This window comes from Schistocerca serialis, chromosome 12 (genome assembly GCF_023864345.2).
Source record: "Schistocerca serialis cubense isolate TAMUIC-IGC-003099 chromosome 12, iqSchSeri2.2, whole genome shotgun sequence".
In the NCBI taxonomy this organism is placed as follows: Eukaryota; Metazoa; Arthropoda; class Insecta; order Orthoptera; family Acrididae; genus Schistocerca; species Schistocerca serialis.
Window position 1 is genome coordinate 84547094 of NC_064649.1, and position 23672 is coordinate 84570765.

Consider the following 23672-nt stretch of genomic DNA (forward strand, 5'->3'; position numbering starts at 1 on the left):
TTCAAGACACTGTCCATTCCATTCAACTGCTCTTCCAAGTCCTTTGCTGTCTCTGACAGAATTACAATGTCATCGGCGAACCTCAAAGTTTTTATTTCTTCTCCATGAATTTTAATACCTACTCCGAATTTTTCTTTTGTTTCCTTTACTGCTTGCTCAATATACAGATTGAACAACATCGGGGAGAGGCTACAACCCTGTCTTACGCCCTTCCCAACCACTGCTTCCCTTTCATGTCTCTCGACTCTCATAACTGCCATCTGGTTTCTGTACAAATTGTAAATAGCCTTTCGCTCCCTGTATTTTACCCCTGCCACCTTTAGAATTTGAAAGAGAGTATTCCAGTCAACATTGTCAAAAGCTTTCTCTAAGTCTACAAATGCTAGAAACGTAGGTTTGCCTTTCCTTAATCTTTCTTCTAAGATAAGTCGTAAGATGAGTATTGCCTCACGTGTTCCAGTGTTTCTACGGAATCCAAACTGATCTTCCCCGAGGTTGGCTTCTACTAGTTTTTCCATTCGTCTGTAAAGAATTCGTGTTAGTATTTTGCAGCTGTGACTTATTAAGCTGATAGTTCGGTAATTTTCACATCTGTCAACACCTGCTTTCTTTGGGATTGGAATTATTATATTCTTCTTGAAGTCTGAGGGTATTTCACCTGTTTCATACATCTTGCTCACCAGGTGGTAGAGTTTTGTCAGGACTGGCTCTCCCACGGCCGTCAGTAGTTCCAATGGAATATTGTCTACTCCGGGGGCCTTGTTTCGACTCAGGTCTTTCAGTGCTCTGTCAAACTCTTCACGCAGTATCGTATCTCCCATTTCATCTTCATCTACATCCTCTTCCATTTCCATAATATTGTCCTCAAGTACATCGCCCTTGTATAGACCCTCTATATACTCCTTCCACCTTTCTGCTTTCCCTTCTTTGCTTAGAATTGGGTTTCCATCTGAGCTCTTGATATTCATACATGTCGTTCTTTTATCTCCAAAGGTGTCTTTAATTTTCCTGTAGGCGGTATCTATCTTACCCCTAGTGAGATAGGCCTCTACATCCTTACATTTGTCCTCTAGCCATCCCTGCTTAGCCATTTTGCACTTCCTGTCGATCTCATTTTTGAGACGTTTGTATTCCTTTTTGCCTGTTTCACTTACTGCATTTTTATATTTTCTCCTTTCATCAATTAAATTCAATATTTCTTCTGTTACCCAAGGATTTCTACTAGCCCTCGTCTTTTTACCTACTTGATCCTCTGCTGCCTTCACTACTTCATCCCTCAAAGCTACCCATTCTTCTTCTACTGTATTTATTTCCCCCATTCCTGTCAATTGCTCCCTTATGCTCTCCCTGAATCTCTGTACAACCTCTGGTTCTTTTAGTTCATCCAGGTCCCATCTCCTTAAATTACCACCTTTTTGCAGTTTCTTCAGTTTTAATCTACAGGTCATAACCAATAGATTGTGGTCAGAGTCCACATCTGCCCCTGGAAATGTCTTACAATTTAAAACCTGGTTCCTAAATCTCTGTCTTACCATTATATAATCTATCTGATACCTTTTAGTATCTCCAGGGTTCTTCCATGTATACAACCTTCTTTCATGATTCTTAAACCAAGTGTTAGTTATGATTATGTTGTGCTCTGTGCAAAATTCTACCAGGCGGCTTCCTCTTTCATTTCTGTCCCCCAATCCATATTCACCTACTATGTTTCCTTCTCTCCCTTTTCCTACACTCGAATTCCAGTCACCCATGACTACTAAATTTTCGTCTCCCTTCACAATCTGAATGATTTCTTTTATTTCATCATACATTTCTTCAATTTCTTCGTCATCTGCAGAGCTAGTTGGCATATAAACTTGTACTACTGTAGTAGGTGTGGGCTTTGTATCTATCTTGGCCACAATAATGCGTTCACTATGCTGTTTGTAGTAGCTTACCCGCATTCCTATTTTCCTATTCATTATTAAACCTACTCCTGCATTACCCCTATTTGATTTTGTGTTTATAACCCTGTAGTCACCTGACCAGAAGTCTTTTTCCTCCTGCCACCGAACTTCGCTAATTCCCACTATATCTAACTTCAACCTATCCATTTCCCTTTTTAAATTTTCTAACCTACCTGCCCGATTAAGGGATCTGACATTCCACGCTCCGATCCGTAGAACGCCAGTTTTCTTTCTCCTGATAACGACATCCTCTTGAGTAGTCCCCGCCCGGAGATCCGAATGGGGGACTATTTTACCTCCGGAATATTTTACCCAAGAGGACGCCATCATCATGTAATCATACAGTAAAGCTGCATGCCCTCGGGAAAAATTACGGCTGTAGTTTCCCCTTGCTTTCAGCCGTTCGCAGTACCAGCACAGCAAGGCCGTTTTGGTTATTGTTACAAGGCCAGATCAGTCAATCATCCAGACTGTTGCCCTTGCAACTACTGAAAAGGCTGCTGCCCCTCTTCAGGAACCACACGTTTGTCTGGCCTCTCAACAGATACCCCTCCGTTGTGGTTGCACCTACGGTACGGCTATCTGTATCGCTGAGGCACGCAAGCCTCCCCACCAACGGCAAGGTCCATGGTTCATGGGGGGGGGGGGGGGGGTGTCTATATATAATTTCTTAATTATCTTAGTGAGAGATGTGCAACAAGGTAGAGCTGTCGTTCAGTAATTCCGAGCCGGCCGCTGTGGCCGAGCTGTTCTAGGCTCTTCAGTCCGGAACCTCGCTGCTGCTACGGTCGCAGGATCGAAACCTGCCTCGGGCATGGATGTTTGTGATGTCCTTATGTTAGTTAGGTTTAAGTAGTTCTAAGTCTAGGGGACTAATGACATCAGAAGTTATGTCCCACAGTGCTTAGAGCCATTTTGAATTAATTCCGAGTATAAGACCAGGCCCAAGTTTGCTAAATTACATTAACCTGAATAGTTTGTAATTAGTTTAAAGCATTTCGAGGAACTAATTTTGCTAAAGCTCAAATGCTTCAAATGGTTCTGAGCATTATGGGACTGAGGTCATCAATCCCCTAGACTTAGAACTACTTAAATCTAACTAACCTGGGGACATCACACACAACCATGCCCGAGGCAGGATTCGAAACTACGACCGTAGCAACAGCCCGGTTCCGGACTGAAGTGCCTAGAACCGTTCGGACACAACGGCCGGCTGCTAAAACTCAGTTCAATTAACTAACAGTAGTTATTCCCTATGTCAGTCACATTGTTGACGTGTAGATGGATGTAACTTCTATATTATTGACGAAGCTAGAAAAATAACCCATAGAAATTATTAAAATATTCTTGTACCTAGTTTCAAAACGTGGTACAAACATCAACACTTAATTAGTTTGTGGGTATTTAACACCTGCATCTAAGGTATTCTTTACTTCCCTTTTTTTGGGGTTTCGTTATCAAGAAGGCGCATTTCATCTGTAAATCTTATTGTAACATAGAGATCAGACCAAAATCAATTTTTCTGCACTATTCAGTTAACTTAAGACGTACAATTATAATTGTAAATGATCTAAATTACATATTTAGTAGCGTCAAACTTCAGTAGCCATTTTTGCCAAGCTATATAAGCACTAGGCCTGAAGCCATTTTAGAGTCAGTCTGTCTCGAGATTTCGAGAGTGCAACCCGTGGCAGTCACAACCGTAATAATATAATGGAGTAATGGTGTGTTGCTGCGAATAAGAAAGTGGAGGGTGAAGCTGGACAGTTAACAATGATTGCAGATTAATACAAAAGTGTCACATGTATTTTACATGCGAGGAGACATAGTGCTTGGTTATGGTATACTGCCCAGTGACTGCTATTGTGCAGTTACAAGGTAACTGAAAAATGAGACTTAACTACCTAATCGTGACACGGACTGGTCATAACTACTTCATTTAGTAGGGGGGCTGATGTTTATGTAAGTTAAAACCTGTTAACCGAATGTGTGTCGACCACGTTATTGGATGTTCACTCAAGCTCATAAATTAAGGATAATGCTGATACATGGTTAAACAACGCTCTGGTGGGCGATTTTCTGGTTTAAATCACCTCGGGGTATGACCATGCGGTGCATTTGATCTGCGGTGGTCGCACGGTGGCGCTGGCAGCAGTTCACATACGCAGAGGTGTGTTGGTGCATGTCTGAGTACAACGCAGCCAGTAAGTGTGCAGACGTTTTCAGACGTGCTAATGGTGACTGTGTATTGAAAATGGCTCAAAGAACAAATATTGATGACTTTATGAGGGGTAGAATACTAGGGCGACTGGAGGCTGGCCAAACACAGCAGGTCGTAGCACGGGCCCTCCGTGTGCCGCAAAGTGTGATCTCAAGATTATGGCAGCGATTCCACCAGAAAGGAAACGTATCCAGACGCTACAGTACGGGACGTCTACAGTGTACAACACCACAAGAAGACCGATATCTCACCATAAGTGACTGCAGACGCCCACGAGTACTGCAGATAGCCTTGCTCGGGACCTTACCGCAGCAACTGTAACAGTTGTCTCCAGATACACAGTCTACAGACCACTGAACAGACATGGTTTATTCGCCTAGAGACATTCAAGGTGCATTCCACTGACCCCTGGTCACAGGAGAGCCTCTACAGCATTGTGTCAAGAACACAGCACTTGGTCATTGGAACAGTGGTCCCAGGTTATGTTCACTGATATAGTCTCAACAGTGATTCTCGCCGGGTTTTCATCTGGCGTGAACCAGGGACCAGATAACAACCCCTTCATGTCATTGAAAGGGATCTGTATGGAGGTCGTGGTTTGATGGTGTGGGGAGGGATTATGATTGGTGCACGTACACCCCTGCATGTATTTGACAGAGGAACTGTAATAGGTCAGGTGTATCAGGACGTTATTTTGCACCAGTATGTCCGCCTTTTCAGGGGTGCAGTGGTCCCACTTTCCTCCTGATGAATGATAACGCACGGCCACATGGCCATCGTGGAGGAGTGCCTTGAAACAGGAGCTATCAGGCGAATGGAATGGCCTGCCTGTTCTCCAGACCTAAACCCCATCGAGCACGTCTGGGATGCTCTCGGTCGACGTTTCGCTGCCCGTCTTCAAACCCCCTAGGACACTTCAGGTGCTCCGACAGGCACTGGTGCAAGAATGGAAGGCTATACCCCAGCAGCTGCTCGACCACCTGATCCGGAGTATGCCAACCCACTATGCGGCCTGTGTACGTGTGCATGGTGATCATATCCCATATTGATGTCGGCGTTTTGTAGCACATGTGTTTCGAGACAATGTTCCCAACTTCTCACCAATGGAGGAGACTTACAGATCTGTCCTATGCTATTAGCGCCAGTTTTTCGTTGTGCCACGTTGTGTGGCACCACATTTTGCAATTATCCTTAATTTATGAGCATGAGCGTAGATATTACTATACCCCCACATATTTACAACCAATTTTTCGCTGTGATCGGTGCCACAGAGGAGCTACAAATTGACCAGGTACGTCACAACGTGTTCTCACGTCAGGTACATCTGGCTACAGCTGTGTGGGTGTGCGCGACGAGCGTCCATGAAGGCTGCAACGACTGGCCCCTTTTCCCAATCTCTTGAGACACTTGGCAGCTCCAGTGGTAGTTCGCTGCTCGCTCAGCAGTTCTCCCTTCCGCCCTATTGACATAAACGTCGATACTCTTCAAGTGCGGCTGCCACCGAACGCTCCAGAAGCGGAGCCGTCCCCGAGATCCTATCTTTCCTTACTTCTTCATTTTTCCGGAGGTCAAAGTTTCTCAGTTCAGAACTGGGCTACTTCTAATGTTTCCTTGCTACCCTTTCATAATTATTTGATGGTGTATTACAAGGTGAACTAGGACAGACCAGGAACTGTTTCATATCCTATTACACTACTGGTCATTAAAATTGCTACACCAAGAACAAAATGCAGATGATAAACGGGTATTCATTGGACAAATATATCATACTAGAACTGACATGAGATTACATTTTCGCGCAATTTTGGTGAATAAATCCTGAGAAATCAATGCCCACAACAACCTCGCCTGGCCGTAATAACGGCCTTGATACGCCTGGGCATTGAGTCAAACAGAGCTCTGATGGCGTGTACAGGTACAGCTCCCCATGCAGCTTCAACACGATACCACAGTTCATCAAGGGTAGTTACTGGCGTATTGTGACGAGCCAGTTGCTCGGGCACCATTGACCAGACGTTTTCAATTGGTGAGAGATCTGAAAAATGTGCTGGCCAGGGCAGGAGTCGAACATTTTCTGTATCTAGGAAGGCCCGTAAAGGACCTGCAACATGCGGTCGTGCATTATCCTGCTGAAATGTAGGGTTTCGCAGGGATCGAATGAAGGGTAGAGCCACGGGTCGTAACACAGGTGAAATGTAACGTCCACTGTTCAAAGTGCAGTCAACGTGAACAACAGGTGACCGAGACGTGTAACCAATGGCACCCCATACCATCACGCCGGGTGATACGCCAGTAAGGCGATGACGAATACACGCTTCCAATGTGCGTTCACCGCGATGTCGCCAAACACGGATGCGACCATCGTGATGCTGTAAACAGAACCTGCATTCGTCCGAAAAAATGAAGTTTAGCCGTTCGTGCACACAGGTTCGTCCTTGAATACACCATCGCAGGCGCTCCTGTCTGTGATACAGCATCAAGGGTAACCGCAGCCACGGTCTCCGAGCTGATAGTCCATGCTGCTGCAAACGTCGTCGAGCTGTTCGTGCAGATGGTTGTTGTCTTGCAAACGTCAGGGATCGAGACGTGGCTGCACGATCCGTTACAGCCATGCGGATAAGATGCCTGTCATCTCGATTGCTACTGATACGAGGGAGTTCGGATCTAGCACGGCGTTCCGTATTACGCTCCTGAACCCACCGATTCTATATTCTGCTAACAGTAGTTGGATCTCGACCAACGCGAGCAGCAATGTCGCGGTACGATAAACCGCAATCGCGATAGGCTGCAATCTGACCTTTATCGAAGTCGGAAACGTGATGGTACGCATTCCTGCTCCTTACATGAGGCATCACGACAACGTTTCACCAGGCAACGCCGGTCAACTGCTGTTTGTGTATAGGAAATCGGTTGGATACTTTCCTCATGTCAGCAGGTTGTAGGTGTCGCCACCGGCGCCAACCTTGTGTGAATGCTCTGAGAAGCTAATCATTTGCATATCACAGCATCTTCTTCCTGTCGGCTAAATTTCACGTCTGTAGCACGTCATCATCGTTGTGTAGCAATTTTAATGGCCGGTAGTGTATTCGCTGCCATCACATGAGCCGTCTGTCGTATTCACCCAGAAGGTCCCACGTTGTCACGTTAGCACTCGCTAGTGTTACGGTATATTGTGACGCAATTCAGGCTCCTCCAAATCTTCCGTATCAGTTTGTCACCGCTGGGCATCTCCTGCATTCCAGGGTAGTCGTTTGGAGAGTCTCTTTCATAGTTTGAGACCCCTAGGTTCACAGGTATCTCCAAATAGGGTCTGGCGTTCTTCGAAGTTATACTTGATCTTCTCAGTGCGTTCGTGACCGCCCCTTAGGTAATTAGTGACCCTAACGCTGGCGCTTCTCACAGTTTGTAGAGTGTTTCATTCAATCATTTATTCAAATTGCTCAAATGGCTCTATGGGACTTAATATCTGTAATATCTGGTACGCAGTTTCCCTGAATTTGCACATCGAACCTCTCCGTGATGCACAGTGCATCTCTTGTAGCACCTGCCAATGCAGTTTCTTGAGCACTTTCCCGTGAAGGAAAGGCGCCACTCTTCGAATGGTCTTTCCATCTCTCTCATTAATTCAACTTCGTTAGGCTCCTAGACAAATAAACAATACTCAAGAATCTGTCGAACAAATGTTTCGCAAGCCACCTTTCCTTCCATGAATCTTTAAAGCCCCACGCCAGTTTTATATTATTCTCGGTGCTTGAATACCGGCTTTTTCAGTGTGCTCTCTCACTGATTTCGAATCGGACTCTTGATCGTGACAGCATTGGCGGATGACTTTGTTCTCAAGCTACATGTATCACGTTGATAAAGTTACCAGCCGTTTGCACGACTCGCATTCGCCCTGTCAATCTTCTGCATCTACATGCATACTGTGTTCTGTAAACCCTCATCGCCAGATTTATTAAGCCCTTGTCATTACTACTGTGGAGGCCGATTTGTCACTGTTACGGCAGGCTGAGTTGTGGGCTGGTGAAACGGTTTCTGGTGCAGTACACCGCTAAGACAATTCCTCGCTCCTACTATTGCACAGCTATGCTCCAGGCAACAGGAATGGAGAACAAAGGTTCTACAGCAGTCTATCAAATTAGTAACAAACTCACACAACGGAGTTAAACGGTTTACTTATACGCTCCTGGAAATTGAAATAAGAACATCGTGAATTCATTGTCCCAGGAAGGGGAAACTTTATTGACACATTCCTGGGGTCAGATACATCACATGATCACACTGACAGAACCACAGGCACATAGACACAGGCAACAGAACATGCACAATGTCGGCACTAGTACAGTGTATATCCACCTTTCGCAGCAATGCAGGCTGCTATTCTCCCATGGAGACGATCGTAGAGATGCTGGATGTAGTCCTGTGGAACGGCTTGCCATGCCATTTCCACCTGGCGCCTCAGCTGGACCAGCAATCGTGCTGGACGTGCAGACCGCGTGAGACGACGCTTCATCCAGTCCCAAACATGCTCAATGGGGGACAGATCCGGAGATCTTGCTGGCCAGGGTAGTCGACTTACACCTTCTAGAGCACGTTGGGTGGCACGGGATACATGCGGACGTGCATTGTCCTGTTGGAACAGCAAGTTCCCTTGCCGGTCTAGGAATGGTACAACGATGGGTTCGATGACGGTTTGGATGTACCGTGCACTATTCAGTGTCCCCTCGACGATCACCAGTGGTGTACGGCCAGTGTAGGAGATCGCTCCCCACACCATGATGCCGGGTGTTGGCCCTGTGTGCCTCGGTCGTATGCAGTCCTGATTGTGGCGCTCACCTGCACGGCGCCAAACACGCATACGACCATCATTGGCACCAAGGCAGAAGCGACTCTCATCGCTGAAGACGACACGTCTCCATTCGTCCCTCCATTCACGCCTGTCGCGACACCACTGGAGGCGGGCTGCACGATGTTGGGGCGTGAGCGGAAGACGGCCTAACGGTGTGCGGGACCGTAGCCCAGCTTCATGGAGACGGTTGCGAATGGTCCTCGCCGATACCCCAGGAGCAACAGTGTCCCTAATTTGCTGGGAAGTGGCGGTGCGGTCCCCTACGGCACTGTGTAAGATCCTACGGTCTTGGCGTGCATCCGTGCGTCGCTGCGGTCCGGTCCCAGGTCGACGGGCACGTGCACCTTCCGCCGACCACTGGCGACAACATCGATGTACTGTGGAGACCTCACGCCCCACGTGTTGAGCAATTCGGCGGTACGTCCACCCGGCCTCCCGCATGCCCAGTATACGCCCTCGCTCAAAGTCCGTCAACTGCACATACGGTTCACGTCCACGCTGTCGCGGCATGCTACCAGTGTTAAAGACTGCGATGGAGCTCCGTATGCCACGGCAAACTGGCTGACACTGACGGCGGCGGTGCACAAATGCTGCGCAGCTAGCGCCATTCGACGGCCAACACCGCGGTTCCTGGTGTGTCCGCTGTGCCGTGCGTGTGATCATTGCTTGTACAGCCCTCTCGCAGTGTCCAGAGCAAGTATGGTGGGTCTGACACACCGGTGTCAATGTGTTCTTTTTTCCATTTCCAGGAGTGTATTTTTGTCTTGATGGTTCAAATGGCTCTAAGGACTATGAACATCTGAGGTCATCAGTCCCCTAGACTTACAACTACTTAAACCTAACTAACCTAAGGACATGACACACATCCATGCCCGAGGCAGGATTCGAACCTGCGACAGTAGCGGTCGCGCGGTCCCAGACTGAAGCGCCTAGAACCGCTCTGCCAAATCATTTATCAGTTGGCATGTTCGAGTTAAGTGTAAGTTGACCTTTTTTGGCATGTGCGGATATGGACCACGCCGAGCATGTATATTCTGCTGTGAAAAGCGTCGGCTTGGGCTGTGGTTCTCAACACCTTTAGTCCGTCTCCCCATTTCCTATTAGCCAACTGTATCAGTGTATTGCTCACCCCAGCTGAGATAGCACCCAGAGACATGGCCGGATGCCAGCGTGTCTGCATACATGTACACACTGTCAATGGATCCTATGTAAAATCACTAAGCGGGTCTAAGGCTTCCACACAGTCCCTTCTTGACCAGTCTGGTGTGACAGCTGAAGATAGCAAGACGAAAGCTCCAGTTTTAAATTTCACGTTCAAAAAACTGTTCATATAGGAAAATCGTACAAACGTACCGTCATTTGACTGTCGGAGAGACTCCCGTAAAGACGACATAGTAATAAGCGTCCCTGGCATAGAGAAACAGCTCAAAGATTTGAAACCAAATAAATCATCAGGTCCAGATGGAAAGGCTACAGCATTGGCCCCTTACCTTGCTTCCAAGCATCGTGAATCTCTCGCCCAGTATAAAGTCCCAAGAGACTGGAAAAAAGCGCTGGTGATTTCAGTGTATGAGAATGGTAAAAGAACGACCCTCAGATTTACAGACCAGAGTCCCTGACTTTGGTTTATTGCAGAATCCTTGAACATAGCCGGCCGGAGTGGCCGTGTGGTTCTCGGCGCTACAGTCTGGAACCGAGCGGCCGCTACGGTCGCAGGTTCGAATCCTGCCTCGGGCATGGATGTGTGTGATGTCCTTAGGTTAGTTAGGTGTAAGTAGTTCTAAGTTCTATGGGACTGATGACCACAGTAGTTAAGTCGCATAGTGCTCAGAGCCATTTGAACCATTTTTGAACCTTGAATATATTCTCGGTTCGAATAAAATAAACTTTCTTCAGACTAATAATCTTATGTCAACGTATCGGCTTGACTTTCGAAAGCATCGCTCGAGCGAAGCTCAGCTTGCCCATCTCTCACATGACACGCTGCAAACTATCCATGGAGGGCCACAGGAATATTATTTCTGGATTTCTGGAAATAGTTTGACACCGTGCCCCATTGCTGGCTGTTAATGAAGGTACGACCATATGGAATATTTTCATAGATAAGCAAGTGGCTCGAAGACTATTTAAATAATAGAGCCCAGTATGTTGTCCTCGACGGCGAGTTTTCATCAGAGACCAAGGTATCGTCAGAAGTGCCCCAGGGAAGTGTGGTATGACCCCTATTCTTCTCCATATACATAAATGATTTGACTGACAGCATGGGCAGCAGTCTGTGGTTGTCTGTGGATGATGCAGTGGTGTAGGGTAAGGTGTCAAAGTTGAATCGCTGTAGGAGGATACAAGGAGGCTTAGACAAAATTTCTATTTCGTGTGATGAACGCCAGCTTGCTCTAAATGTAGAAAAATGTACGTTAATGAGGGTGGTAGGAAGAACAAACCTGCAGTGGTTCGGTACAGTATTACTACTGTCCTACTTGACACAGTCAAGTCCGTTAAATATTTGGGCGTAACGTTTCAAGGCGACATGAAATGGAACGAGCATTTCAGAACTGTGGTAGGGAAGGCGAATGGTCGACCTCGATTTGTTGGGGGAATTGTAGAGAAGAGTGGTTCAATTGTAAGGGAGACTGCATATGGAACACTAGTGCGACCTATTCTAGAGTACTGCTTGATTGTTTGGGATTCGTACCAGGTCAGATTGAAGGAAGACATCCAAGCATTTCAAAGGCTGGCAGCTAGATTTATTACCGGTAGGTTCGAACAAGACGTAAGTTTTACAGTGTCCTACTTGACACAATGAAGTCCAGTAAATATTTGGGCGTTACATTTCAAGGCGACATGAAATGGAACGAGCATTGGAGAACTGTGGTAGGGAAGGCGAATGGTCGACCTCGATTTGTTGGGGGAATTGTAGAGAAGAGTGGTTCAATTGTAAGGGAGACTGCATATGGAACACTAGTGCGACCTATTCTAGAGTACTGCTTGAGTGTTTGGGATTCGTACCAGGTCAGATTGAAGGAAGACATCCAAGCATTTCAAAGGCTGGCAGCTAGATTTATTACCGGTAGGTTCGAACAAGACGTAAGTTTTACAGTGTCCTACTTGACACAATGAAGTCCAGTAAATATTTGGGCATTACGTTTCAAGACGACATGAAATGGAACGAGCATTTCAGAACTGTGGTAGGGAAGGTGAATGGTCGACCTCGATTTGTTGGGGGAATTGTAGAGAAGAGTGGTTCAATTGTAAGGGAGACTGCATATGGAACACTAGTGCGACCTATTCTAGAGTACTGCTTGAGTGTTTGGGATTCGTACCAGGTCAGATTGAAGGAAGACATCCAAGCATTTCAAAGGCTGGCAGCTAGATTTATTATCGGTAGGTTCGAACAACACATAAGTTTTACAGTGTCCTACTTGACACAATGAAGTCCAGTAAATATTTGGGCGTTACGTTTCAAGGTGACATGAAGTGGAACGAGCATTTGAGAACTGTGGTAGGAAAGGCGAATGGTCGACCTCGGTTTGTTGGGGGAATTGTAGAGAAGAGTGGTTCAATTGTAAGGGAGACTTCATATGGGACACTGGTGCGACCTATTCTAGAGTACTGCTTGAGTGTTTGGGATTCGTTCCAGGTCAGATTGAAGGAAGACATCCAAGCATTTCAGAGGCTGGCAGCTAGATTTATTATCGGTAGGTTCCAACAACACGTAAGTTTTACAGTGTCCTACTTGACACAATGAAGTCCAGTAAATATTTGGGCGTTACGTTTCAAGGCGATATGAAATGGAACGAGCATTTGAGAACTGTGGTAGGAAAGGCGAATGGTCGACCTCGGTTTGTTGGGGGAATTGTAGGGAAGAGTGGTTCAATTGTAAAGGAGACTGTATATGGGACATTGGTGTGACCTATTCTAGAGTACTGCTTGAGTGTTTGGGATTCGTACCACGCCAGATTGAATGAAGACATCCAAGCATTTCAGAGGCTGGCAGCTAGATTTATTATCGGTAGGTTCGAACAACACGTGTTACAGAGATGCTTCAGGAAGTGAAATGGGAATCCCCCGAGGGAAGACGACGTTCTTTTCGAGAAACACTACTGACAAAATATAGAGAAACGACATTTGAAGCTGACTGCCCAACGATTCTACTGCCGGCAACGTACGGTGCACGTAAGGACCACCAAGATAAGTTTCGATACATCGGGGCTCATATCGTGGCGTATAGACAGTCGTTTTTTCCCTCGCTCTGTTTGCGAGTGGAACAGGAAAGGAAATGACTGGTAGTGGTAGAGGCCGCCCTCCGCCACGCACCGTATGGTGGCTTGCGGAGTGCCCTGTAGATGTAGATGTAAACGATTGCAATTCTCTGTGACAGGTATAACGGCCACCAGAGGTCACTGGTGTTGTTCGTGTTTAGTGTTGATACCGGGCGTGGTATGTTATGTAAGGGGCGTGTATAGTGTCAGATGCTGAGTGATCACTGTGTAAGACAACGAAGCGTCGCATGCTAGTGTGACGAAATGGAAATGAGCGTTTGGTGTCATTGGCTTGGAGGCCCCTTGCGGGTCAGGTCCGGTCGCCTTGGTGCAGGTCCTGTTACATTCGTCGCCACATTGGGTGACCTGCGCGCCGGATGGGGATGAAATGATGATGCAGACAACACAACACCCAGTCTCTGAGCGGAGAAAATCCCCGACCCAGCCGGGAATCGAACCCGGCCCCCTTAGGACGGCAGTCTGTCACGCTGACCATTCAGCTATCGGGGCAGACATGCAAGTGTGATATGGCCTTATGAGCAGTTGATATTTGAATAGGCTTCATTGTGGGTCTGTTTGGCCAGTTGGGACAATGGTGAAAAGCGCAAATTTGTGGTGCATTTGAATGTAACAGTGGCTCAATATTGGACTTCATGGGAACGTGTGAGCAGGCATACTCCTCATGAAAGTTCCGGTTGACCACGTCCGACCACCACAAGGGAGGATTACCATATTGTACACCAAGCACATCTAAATGTCTGTCACATCTGCGCCTGCTATCAGAGATCAAGTAATGGGCTAGCTACGATATTCTGTGTAGTTTCGCATCATTGGTCGAAATTGCCAGCAGCCGGATGATGGAATTACCGTAACCTGTGTAGGTTTCCGTCAACACCACAACACAAACTGTTGCACTTGGAGTGCCGGCCGTGGTGGCCGAGCGGTTCTAGCCGCTATAGTCTAGAACCGCACGACCGCTACGGTCGCAAGTTCGAATCCTGCCTCGGAAATACATGTGTGTGATGTCCTTAGGTTAGTTAGGTTTAAGTAGTTCTAAGTTCTAGGGGACTAATGACCTCAGAAGTTAAGTCCCATAGTGCTCAGAGCCATTTGAACCATTTTTGCGCTTGGAGTAGTGACGTGGCCAGGAAGCATCGACTGATGATAAATGGCGCCACGCAGTCTTTAGCGATTAACTATTGGTTCTGAACTAACATATATGTCGATCATCAGCATATGTAGTGGCAACTTGAAGACAGGTCCCATTATTCCAGTGTTTTGGAGATCCACATCTGTGTTTCTTGTGGGAAGTTCCTACGGGACCAAACTGCTGAGGTCATCGGTCTCTAGGCTTACACACTAGTTAATCTAACTTAAAGTGACTTACGCATGGACAATACACACACGCATGCCCAAGGAAGAACTCGAACCTCCCACGGGGTGGGGGGAGGGGGGGGGGAAGCCGCGCGAACCGTGGCAAGGCGCCCTAGACCGCGCGGCTACCCGATGTGGCTCACCGCTGTGTTATTCCTACCGCTATGGTGTATGGAGCCATTGCGCATGAACTCAGGACGTGACAGACAATGATTGATTGAACCGTGACGTCGCAACGGTACATCTTGGACATCCTGTGTCCTCAGTGTTACCTCTGACATGACGGTATGGTGGTGCCATTTTTCAACATGACAATGCTCTTCGACACATCCCACGTTGCTCTGTGAACTGCCTGCGTGATGTTAAAGTACTCCCATGGCAGTAAGATCCCTACCCCTGTCCCCGACAGAACATGGATGGGACCGCACATGTGCCAGTTGCGATCACGTCGAGTACCGTTTGTAATAGCAGTGAACCGTCATGACGAGGAGAAGATACAACGGTCTTATGAGACCCTTCCCAGCCGAATCAATGGATGCGTTCAGGCCAGAGAGGGTGCAACATCACAGTGGCAAGAGGGCTCACAATGCCATCTTGTTTCTAATCTGACTTGACTCTTTAATTGCCGCAATAATACCATATACTGTCTCCACCAGTTTAATTTCGTTTACTATTTCCCCTCTGGGAACTCCACATTGTTGTTATGCAGTGCTTTGGCGAAGCTTTTTCTCATTATAAATGACACCATTCTCGCAAAAACTCTGGGGTTACCATTAATGATGTCTGCAAGATCATTAATGATCCACAACGTGAGCCACAGGAGGCCCAGGTTCTAATCCCAGTCTGGCACAAATTTTCAACATGTTGTTGTTGTTGTGGTCTTCAGTCCTGAGACTGGTTTGATGCAGCTCTCCATGCTACTCTATCCTGTGCAAGCTTTTTCATCTCCCAGTACCTACTGCAACCTACATCCTTCTGAATCTGCTTAGTGTATTCATCTCTTGGTCTCCCTCTACGATTTTTACCCTCCACGCAGCCCTCCAATACTAAATTGGTGATCCCTTGATGCCTCAGAACATGTCCTACCAACCGATCCCTTCTTCTGGTCAAGTTGTGCCACAAACTTCTCTTCTCCCCAATCCTATTCAATACTTCCTCATTAGTTATGTGATCTACCCATCTAATCTTCAGCATTCTTCTGTAGCACCACATTTCGAAAGCTTCTATTCTCTTCTTGTCCAAACTATTTATCGTCCATGTTTCACTTCCATACATGGCTACACTCCATACGAATACTTTCAGAAATGACTTCCTGACACTTAAATCTATACTGGATGTTAACAAATTTCTCTTCTTCAGAAACGCTTTCCTTGCCATTGCCAGCCTACATTTTATATCCTCTCTACTTCGACCATCATCAGTTATTTTGCTCCCCAAATAGCAAAACTCCTTTACTACTTTAAGTGCCTCATTTCCTAATCTAATTCCCTCAGCATCACCCGACTTAATTAGACTACATTCCATTATCCTTGTTTTGCTTTTGTTGATGTTCATCTTATATCCTCCTTTCAGGACACTGTCCATTCCATTCAACTGCTCTTCCAAGTCCTTTGCTGTCTCTGACAGAATTACAATGTCATCGGCGAACCTCAAAGTTTTTATTTCTTCTCCATGAATTTTAATACCTACTCCGAATTTTTCTTTTGTTTCCTTTACTGCTTGCTCAATATACAGATTGAACAACATCGGGGAGAGGCTACAACCCTGTCTTACTCCCTTCCCAACCACTGCTTCCCTTTCATGTCCCTCGACTCTTATAACTGCCATCTGGTTTCTGTACAAATTGTAAATAGCCTTTCGCTCCCTGTATTTTACCCCTGCCACCTTTAGAATTTGAAAGAGAGTATTCCAGTCAACATTGTCAAAAGCTTTCTCTAAGTCTACAAATGCTAGAAACGTAGGTTTGCCTTTCCTTAATCTTTCTTCTAAGATAAGTCGTAAGGTCAGTATTGCCTCACGTGTTCCAGTGTTTCTACGGAATCCAAACTGATCTTCCCCGAGGTTGGCTTCTACTAGTTTTTCCATTCGTCTGTAAAGAATTCGTGTTAGTATTTTGCAGCTGTGACTTATTAAGCTGATAGTTCGGTAATTTTCACATCTGTCAACACCTGCTTTCTTTGGGATTGGAATTATTATATTCTTCTTGAAGTCTGAGGGTATTTCGCCTGTTTCATACATCTTGCTCACCAGATGGTAGAGCTTTGTCAGGACTGGCTCTCCCACGGCCGTCAGTAGTTCCAATGGAATATTGTCTACTCCGGGGGCCTTGTTTCGACTCAGGTCTTTCAGTGCTCTGTCAAACTCTTCACGCAGTATCATATCTCCCATTTCATCTTCATCTACATCCTCTTCCATTTCCATAATATTGTCCTCAAGTACATCGCCCTTGTATAGACCCTCTATATACTCCTTCCACCTTTCTGCTTTCCCTTCTTTGCTTAGAACTGGGTTTCCATCTGAGCTCTTGATATTCATACAAGTCGTTCTCTTATCTCCAAAGGTCTCTTTAATTTTCCTGTAGGCGGTATCTATCTTACCCCTAGTGAGATAGGCCTCTACATCCTTACATTTGTCCTCTAGCCATCCCTGCTTAGCCATTTTGCACTTCCTGTCGATCTCATTTTTGAGACGTTTGTATTCCTTTTTGCCTGTTTCACTTAGTGCATTTTTATATTTTCTCCTTTCATCAATTAAATTCAATATTTCTTCTGTTACCCAAGGATTTCTACTAGCCCTCGTCTTTTTACCTACTTGATCCTCTGCTGCCTTCACTACTTCATCCCTCAAAGCTACCCATTCTTCTTCTACTGTATTTATTTCCCCCATTCCTGTCAATTGCTCCCTTATGCTCTCCCTGAATCTCTGTACAACCTCTGGTTCTTTTAGTTTATCCAGGTCCCATCTCCTTAAATTCCCACCTTTTTGCAGTTTCTTCAGTTTTAATCTACAGGTCATAACCAATAGATTGTGGTCAGAGTCCACATCTGCCCCTGGAAATGTCTTACAATTTAAAACCTGGTTCCTAAATCTCTGTCTTACCATTATATAATCTATCTGATACCTTTTAGTATCGCCAGGGTTCTTCCATGTATACAACCTTCTTTCATGATTCTTAAACCAAGTGTTAGTTATGATTATGTTGTGCTCTGTGCAAAATTCGACCAGGCGGCTTCCTCTTTCATTTCTGTCCCCCAATCCATATTCACCTACTATGTTTCCTTCTCTCCCTTTTCCTACACTCGAATTCCAGTCACCCATGACTATTAAATTTTCGTCTCCCTTCACAATCTGAATAATTTCAACATACCCCATTGATATAAATAAATGCCCACTGTCATAAATTCCTTTGTGTCAACTTGTACCACACATTGCTGATGTAGTGTCCCTGCCTCATTACTCGCAGCATCTCACCGATTCCCGTAAGGTGTTTGACTTTGGTTGTGAAGTAAAAAGGGATTGTTTCTGTTACCGCCTTAATTATATATATGTGGTGTCTGTCCTTGCCGGCCGGGGTGGCCGAGCGTTTCTAGGCTACAGTCTGGAACCGCGCGACCGTTACTGTCGCAGGTTCGAATCCTGCCGCCGGCCGGTGTGGCCGAGCGGTTCTAGGCGCAACAGTCTGGAACTGCGCGAACGCTACGGTCGCAGGTTCGAATCCTGCCTCGGGCATGGATGTGTGTGATGTCCTTATGTTAGTTAGGTTTAAGTAGTTCTAAGTTCTAGGGGACTGGTGACCTCAGAAGTTGAGTCCCACAGTGCTCAGAGCCATTTGGACCATTTGTCTGTCCTTTTGGACATCTTAGAAAGAAAACACCACATATATATTTCTACGTCTGTCGATGAGATAACGTGCTGACTATTTCCTACTAAAAATTCCTCAGTTCACTCACAAATTTTGTTTCCAACAGCATATAATCATTCAAAATACAGCGCAACAAACGCAAGTCAACGGTGTCAGTGAATTATACAGACCCACAGCGATAGACACGCACTCCACAAGTCTCAGTTTGTGTACAAAGTGAAAATAATGGGATGTGTTAAATAGGATGAATGTAGGGAAACTAGCTCTACACATACGTAGCTGCTCTGCAAGCCACCACAGATACATCATGCAGGGTATCGTGTACGACCACTAACCACTCACTACATTGTACAATCCCAAATGTAGCAAGATAAAGACATCTACATCCTTCCGTACGACACCTAATTTCTCTTGCTGTCTTTGCTGTGCAGTCTGTCGCAAATGCCGGGTCTCTTAAATTTCCCAACAGGATTTAGCGAAAAGAACGTGTCCTTCCCTCCAGGAAATAGCATTTGATTTGGCGTAGCATTTCCGCAATACTCGCCTGTTGATTGAACGTACTATAACAAGTCGGTCAGCATGCCTCTGAATTGCTTTGGTACTTTCCTTTAATCCGACCTGGCGAGGATCCCAAACACTTGAGCAATACTCAAGAATGGGTCGTCCTTGCGGTCTGTGCCCGGTCACCTTCACAAATGAACCACACTTACCTAAACATTCTCCTAATACACGGAAGCCAACATTCGCTATTCCTACAACAGTCGATACATGTTCATTCCGTTTCATGTCGCTCTGCAATGATACACCTAGATACGTCATTACAGGATTGTTTTTCGCACTCATCTTCATTAACTTTTATTGTACCACACTCAGAGATAGCTGTCATCCACCACACCAACTAGAAATTTTGTGTAAGCCATACCATATCCTCCTACAGTCACGCAAAGACATTATCCCCTACACTACATCGTCATCAGCAAACAGCCAAGGACTGCTGTTCGCCCTTTCCATCAGATAGTCTTTGTGTAAGAGCGGCCCTACCACACTTCCCTGGATCACTTCAGACGATTCACTCGCCGTACACAACGTACTGGGTTCTATTACTCGAGAAGTCTTCGAACAACTGACGTATTTGAGAAGCTATTCCGTCGTACGTTCGTTAACAATATGCAGTGAGGTAGTGAAGCGTCAAACGCTTTCTGGAAACTTAGGAACGTGGAACGTAACTCTTGCCCTTCGTCCATAGTTCGCAGGATATAGTGTGAGAAAAGGCAAACCTGAATTTCTCATGAGCGATGGTTTCCAAATCAGTACTGAAGTTGTGGACAGAACGTTTTCTGTCTCAGGGAAGTTTATTATAGTCCTTAAAATATGTGACTTTCCATGATTTCCCGACGGATCTGTTGCAAATACGCTTCTCGGGTTTGCCGCCGGATCGTATTGTGTAAATCGCACAATATTTCTACTCGACATCATCAGTTGGTGGTAGCTGCTGCTGTCAGTGCTGCAAGGCGCGACCGATGATAATAGCGCGCCGGCGTCGGAATTTATCATGACGGGAGCAGGCAATACGCGTGCGCGGGAAGACGCTAATACACTCCTGGAAATGGAAAAAAGAACACATTGACACCGGTGTGTCAGACCCACCATACTTGCTCCGGACACTGCGAGAGGGCTGTACAAGCAATGATCACACGCACGGCACAGCGGACACACCAGGAACCGCGGTGTTCGCCGTCGAATGGCGCTAGCTGCGCAGCATTTGTGTACCGCCGCCGTCAGTGTCAGCCAGTTTGCCGTGGCATACGGAGCTCCATCGCAGTCTTTAACACTGGTAGCATGCCGCGACAGCGTGGACGTGAACCGTATGTGCAGTTGACGGACTTTGAGCGAGGGCATATAGTGGGCATGCGGGAGGCCGGGTGGACGTACCGCCGAATTGCTCAACACGTGGGGCGTGAGGTCTCCACAGTACATCGATGTTGTCGCCAGTGGTCGGCGGAAGGTGCACGTGCCCGTCGACCTGGGACCGGACCGCAGCGACGCACGGATGCACGCCAAGACCGTAGGATCCTACGCAGTGCCGTAGGGGACCGCACCGCCACTTCCCAGCAAATTAGGGACACTGTTGCTACTGGGATATCGGCGAGGACCATTCGCAACCGTCTCCATGAAGCTGGGCTACGCTCCCGCACACCCTTAGGCCGTCTTCCGCTCACGCCCCAACATCGTGCAGCCCGCCTCCAGTGGTGTCGCGACAGGCGTGAATGGAGGGACGAATGGAGACGTGTCGTCTTCAGCGATGAGAGTCGCTTCTGCCTTGGTGCCAATGATGGTCGTATGCGTGTTTGGCGCCGTGCAGGTGAGCGCCACAATCAGGACTGCATACGACCGAGGCACACAGGGCCAACACCCGGCATCATGGTGTGGGGAGCGACCTCCTACACTGGCCGTACACCACTGGTGATCGTCGAGGGGACACTGAATAGTGCACGGTACATCCAAACCGACATCGAACCCATCGTTCTACCATTCCTAGACCGGTAAGGGAACTTGCTGTTCCAACAGGACAATGCACGTCCGCATGTGTCCCGTGCCACCCAACGTGCTCTAGAAGATGTAAGTCAACTACTCTGGCCAGCAAGATCTCCCGATCTGTCCCCCATTGAGCATGTTTGGGACTGGATGAAGCGTCGTCTCACGCGGTCTGCACGTCCAGCACGAACGCTGGTCCAACTGAGGCGCCAGGTGGAAATGGCATGGCAAGCCGTTCCACAGGACTACATCCAGCATCTCTACGATCGTCTCCATGGGAGAATAGCAGCCTGCATTGCTGCGAAAGGTGGATATACACTGTACTAATGCCGACATTGTGCATGCTCTGTTGCCTGTGTCTATGTGCCTGTGGTTCTGTCAGTGTGATCATGTGATGTATCTGACCCCAGGAATGTGTCAATAAAGTTTCCCTTTCCTGGGACTATGAATTCACGGTGTTCTTATTTCAATTTCCAGGAGTGTAGTTGGAGGAAGCGCGCTCCTGGTGCCCCTTACTGGGAGCTGCAGAACGGCCATCCGCGCGTGCGCTATGGGCAATAACTGTGCTGCCGGATGCTCCTGCGGTTACAGTCTGAACTAAACCTCAGCTACGCGTTGCGTCACTTCAGGAAGCGGAAGTCCTTGTTGTTGTGACTTGGCAAGACAGCCAAGCCACTATGAGGTGAAGCCGAAAGTCACGCGTTTAAGCTCACGCAGGATGGCTGAGGTCTTAAACAGGACAAAGTCTTTACAGTAGCCAAAGTAGTACGTAGCTTCTGGAATACTTAACTTTAAACCATAATTGGTGAACATCGGTCTGACGGTACATGCATCACAAGATAAATGATAATGGCGCCTTGCTAGGTCGTAGCAAATGACATAGCTGAAGGCTATGCTAACTATCGTCTCGGCAAATGAGAGCGTATTTTGTCAGTGAACCATCGCTAGTAAAGTCGGCTGTACAACTGGGGCGAGTGCTAGGACGTCTCTCTAGACCTGCGATATGGCGGCGCTCGGTCTGCAATCACTGATAGTGGCGACACGCGGGTCCGACGTATACTAACGGACCGCGGCCGATTTAAAGGATACCACCTAGCAAGTGTGGTGTCTGGCAGTGACACCACACTTGTTTTCCCTGTTTTTGATTTAATGGCAGTCAGAGCTGGATTCCAGGCGGCGCTCAGTTGAAAACCTGCATCCCTGTTGATAAGATTGTCCGCCGTGCGAATATGTATGGCTTCCTTAATAACACAGTCCCAGAAAGATGACGCTGGGGGTAAAATTTCCGTCTGTTCGTAAAGCATATGATGTCCCGTGTCTAGGCAATGTTCCGCAACCGCTGATTAATCAGGTTGCCCCAGGCGTGTATGACGATGATGTTCGACGCAACGATCTTGCACGGTTCGGCATGTCTGTCCAATATAAGATTTTCCACATTGGCTTGGGATTTTGTACACGCCACGTTTTCTGAGGCCAAGGTCTTTTCTGAGGCCAAGGTCGTCTTTGACAGAGCACAATAAATTCCTCAGTTTTGCTGGTGGCCTAAAAACACACTTAACGTCGTGCTTTTTTGAGGATTCATTCTATTCTCGAAGACATGCCGCCAAAATAGGGCAAGAACGCTGTTGCAGTGGGTGCCTCCGCATCTTCACTTACATCCCTGCTTCGAGTTTGCTGAGAACGGAATGCATGGCGTATCTGCCTTTCGGAATAGCCATTCTGTTGGAATGCCGTTCTCAGGTGCTGTAGCCCACCAGGTAGGCTGTCGGCATCTGAGACTACATGTGCTCTATGCACCAAAGAGCATAGGATGCTGCGCAGGATAATGGCAACCTGTGGCCTGCAAATATAACTCTGTATGAGTTGATTTGCGATGGACGCTGTGTCCCAGTGTACCGTCAGCTCTTCTTCTGACTAAGAAAATTCTACATCAAAACGATGTTAGATATATTTGTAATTTTGGAGATCCGTTCTTTCACGCTTCTTAGATACGGAAGCCACCTTTTTTTTTTCTTTTCGCAACTCGTTGAGAGTTCGCGTTGGGAGAGAGATTCGCGATAAATGCAAGCGAAATAAGAGGCCAATGCCGTAGTTGCGATTGCATCTGGACTTGACGACTTACATTGTTTTCATCTGTTCCAGCTGCTTTTCGACGCCATGAATCCCCATTTCTATGTTCTCTCTATTCACAGGGTGAAGATTCATAAAACTGCCAAACTGCAGGGACTGGAAACTTTCATTCGTTGGCGCTATCTACCGTGGCAAAGATGCAATTCCTGGCACAGGTTTATTGGGCCTTTCGTCCTGCTTTTCCAGTCAGGAATCCGTCTTTGCAGTCTGTCGGTTTCATTAATGTTCACACTTATATACAGACAGACAGACAGACAGAGAGAGAGAGAGAGAGAGAGAGAGAGAGAGAGAGAGAGAGAGTTGCTGCGATAGTTTGTGACGAAGCAAGCCTGGATATTTTTACTTCCCCTCTTGTTTTGCCATCTGCCTCCTTAAAATTCTTTTCTGCTTCTTAACTAATTACCATTAACATAAGTGTAATATGCATTTTCATAAAAGAGAAAGGTTGGCGATCAGTCTTAAAGAACTTACCACCAAACCTAGTTTTGTGCTTAGT

At 46.8% G+C, this 23672-nt stretch overlaps 1 protein-coding gene across 1 annotated transcript in view; it reads left to right on the forward strand.

Moving 5' to 3' along the window:
* LOC126428287 (acetylcholine receptor subunit alpha-like) overlaps positions 1-23672 on the forward strand; it is a 737302-nt gene that overhangs the window by 344391 nt on the left and 369239 nt on the right. The window lies entirely within an intron of this gene.